The sequence below is a fragment of the Teleopsis dalmanni genome, chromosome X, assembly GCF_002237135.1.
Source record: "Teleopsis dalmanni isolate 2A chromosome X, ASM223713v2, whole genome shotgun sequence".
Classification (NCBI taxonomy): Eukaryota; Metazoa; Arthropoda; class Insecta; order Diptera; family Diopsidae; genus Teleopsis; species Teleopsis dalmanni.
In genome coordinates this window covers 92,283,339-92,287,277 of record NC_051848.1, presented here as the reverse complement: position 1 = coordinate 92,287,277, position 3,939 = coordinate 92,283,339, and positions in this window count along the sequence as shown.

Below are 3,939 nucleotides of genomic sequence, written 5' to 3'. Positions count from 1 at the left end.
ACATATCCAATAATGTACTTACAAATAGTGACATAGAAAATTAAGTTGTACAAAAACGGGGATTGAGGTTCATGACATAAGGTTTACTTGTTTTGATTTATTTTATACAATGTATAGTATAGTTAAATGTATAGTTTTAAAATTGTAATATTATGTGATTAATGATAAGATTTTACAACTTATTGTTAGTCTCATTACAAGGGAAGATGCAATAAATAAATGTTTGTTTTAAAAAAAAACATATGGCCGAGATAACTCAAAACACGTCTGCGACATTGTGACAGGTGGAGAATCATGGATCTCTGCCTATGTGCCCGAAAGAAAACAGCAATTCACTGATTGGGTATTCCAAAGTAAGCAGAAGCCAACAAAAGTTGTCCGCGGATGGATCAAGTCTAAACAAATCGTCGCATGCTTTTACAGAAAAACCCTTTCCGACTTGTCACTCAATGACTTCTTTTTGTTCTCAAACATCAAGAAAAAAATGCATGACAAGTGCTTTTCTACGCCCGAACAGGCCGTTGAGGCATTTAAAACCGTGATTTTGGAGTTACTAACTTCAGAGTAGTGAAATTGTTTCGAAAATTGGTTAAATCGAATGCAAAAATGTATTAATCATCATGCAGAATACTTCGAAAACCAACAACTCATCGCATGGCAGCTAAAGTAAATGTCACAATAATCAGCCAGTATTTCTTTGCTCCTGAGAATCTATATTCTTACGAAAGAGGCAATAAAACTCTGTAAAGTAGGTTCTATACTACTTTTTATTGACGCAACAGGGGCACAACAGACTTGTCGACCGCAGTGTCAAATCCCTTAACAATAATAATAATAATAATTTCTTGGGAACATGGAGTAAACACTAACAAGCGCTATGTCGAGATTTAACAGGTTAAATGTAATTAGACACTATTTCCTGTCCACTCACTCTCTAACTTCCCAAACAAATCATCATATTAACAAATAATACGGAACTGGTGGCAAGTTACTGAGATGGAGAGTGGAGGAAAAAAGAAAATAAAGAGTGGATAGAAGACAATAGGAGAGATACTAAAATAAAACAGCAGTACAGCACAGTATGCGTACTGTGGCTAGTCGCGACCGGACAGTAAATTCTGTAAAAATTATATTTAGCGAAAAACAGATAATACCGCATCCAATAACTGAATGTCATTGTCATCTGCATAAGGCAATATCTCTCTCGTGAAAGAACTTTAAGGCTTCATTAACACCTAAGTGTGTGTTTATGTGATTTATAGTATGAATGGCAATGTGAATGGCAATGCGTTTTTCAGACTGATCTGCGAACGAAGGAAAAATTTTTGAAATTTTGGTTGACGTTTATTTCGTATCGTCCCGTGTATCAGATATCAGGGAAAAGAAGCGCTTGTCTTGAAAAATGTGTTTCATTTTTAATAATAAAAATTGTTCTTTGTATTATTTTGTAGATGCAATATTTTATATTCACAATTTACAACTTATAATATTTGATTTTAAAGAAAACTTAAGACCTATAATAATCATCCATATCCTTGTTATTTAAGCCGGAAAAAGGCGACTACTATGCGACAATAAAATAAATTTTATTTATTATTTTTTTTGATTGCTTTTATTGATTTAGTATTTGTGCTTTAAATAGAAATAAAAAAATAATTAACAAAATACAATTTGACAGTTATTTTCTATTCGTAGTAGAAAAAATTACAAATCAATATCGTGGTAATAATACATCAAATCGTTAAATAATAATTGCCTAAATTTGACAAGGGAACTTGTATTTCCTTTTTGAACACATAATTCTCAAATGTTGTAATTAGAATCTCTTCTAGTGGATTTATATTCTTATATTGTATAGTTTTAAGTATTGTTGCTGTAATATGTTAATATGCATTAATATTAGTATATATATATTACTGATATGTTAACCTATACTTAACGATTACTTGAGTATTTATCATATTTATGCACTTCATGCCAGTACACTTTATTTGAGCTTTAGATTATTTTCATTGTCATTGTGTTTCGATTAATTATCATCAATTAAACTGAATGTACTTATAGAACTGAGAAAAAATATATGACTATTATATAATTACGATCTGATACATATGTATTATACGTATTGAGATAAATTTTTGAGATATTAACTTTTAATAAAAGTTAATGTATACAAATACGTATAAAATATATATATTGTATATAATGCGTATATATTGTAGGACAACGAGGGAAGTGTTGGACATTTTTTGGATTAGATACACATATTGAAAAATACATATTGAAATGTTATATTATACAGTTGTATATAAGTCTATATTATACTGTTAGAGCTTCAAATGTTATTTGAGCTATTCGAAGCTTCTAACATTTTTATGTTCGAGTATGTTTATGCTCCAGCATTTGGGTCAAGAGCTCAAAGAGTCTACCGAAAATGTTCGTACACCAAATGTGGTTCGAATTAATTTGTATAAAGCAAAATTATTAAAATGAATGGAGGATATATAAAGCTGAATTGCTCTTCGACATTTGAAGCGTTTGATCCAAATATAGGAATTCGAGTACATCGAACATTGTTGCATTTCCACATGGGAGTTCTCTAACCTTAGCTGTAAATGTGGATATTTTTTGAAATTGTTCTGAACATTCTCAGCCCACGAAACTAATATACTATGAATCTAATATTGATGATCGTAAATACTTGCTTTTCGGTGATCGTTCCAAGCGAATGAAGTATTTTCTTTCCCTCTTCATACAAAATAGTTCAATATTTTTCTGTTTCTTGATTTTTGTACATATTTTATTTTATACATATTTGGGGTGCATATGTTATAATGCAGTGTTTTTTTTAAAGTTATTGGTAGTATTCACATAAACTATTACATAAACTTTTATTGTGACAAGGAAGATAATTTATTAATGAGCTCGAGTTTCATAGTTTACCAATACCCCATCACCAATTTTGTCATATAGGAGCGACATAATTACAATTTATTTTACAATTACGTACATATGTCTAATTTTGTATTATTTAAATTTTTTTTTGTTTTTTAAAGGCGTATAAAGTTAGACCAAATAAATATCAAAATTTGACGCTTGGCACAATATAAATAATTTTTTTGTTTTTAAAAAATAATTCTTATTCTTATTTTTCTTGCACAAAAAACCGTTATTATTTCGCCAAATTATGTTTAAATTTTAATTTTTATTTCTAATTAAATGTGTTTTTAATTTTTCATTTTTCATTCTTTTTTTATTTTTTAGTTTGTTTTTTGACCTAATATACAAATTCCACTCTGGCTCTAGGCGAGCCATCTTCCCCTTCTTCAAAAAAAACCATTTTATATCTTTTACGGTAGTTCACCATATTTGTTTTTGTTGGGTTGTTCTCGTTACTCGTTGCATTTATCGCTGTTTTCATTGTGTTTAATTTCGTCGTCGCTGTTGCTTTCGTCGTTGTTGTTGTTGTGGTTGCTGCTGTTGTAGTTACCGCTTTTACAGTTTCTTTTACTTTAGCGGCGCTATTCGTATGATTATTGTTCATTTTCGTTTCATCAATTTTGCTTTTTACGTCTTTATTTGCTTGTACATTGCTTTTACTGTTTCTGGGACTATTAATGGGATTGGGAAACCCACTTGTGTTGCTACTTCTTCCTCTATTCGTATCTGACTGCGCCGGTCTGACAGGGTTCGGTAAATTCGGTAGATCACATCGATGTTTCAGATAGTTATAAACGGTTTCCACTCGTTGAGCCAAACGGTTGACATATTTAGTTGCAGTTCGGTCAACTACGGAAGGCGCTTTGATGCAGTCATTGCCACCAAATTCGCAAACCTATAATAAATAAAATTGTATATCAAAAATTTTTCAAATTTACTAGAGTACGTATAATTGAAAACATGTTTTATATATGTATGTACCATATATAGAAATATTAT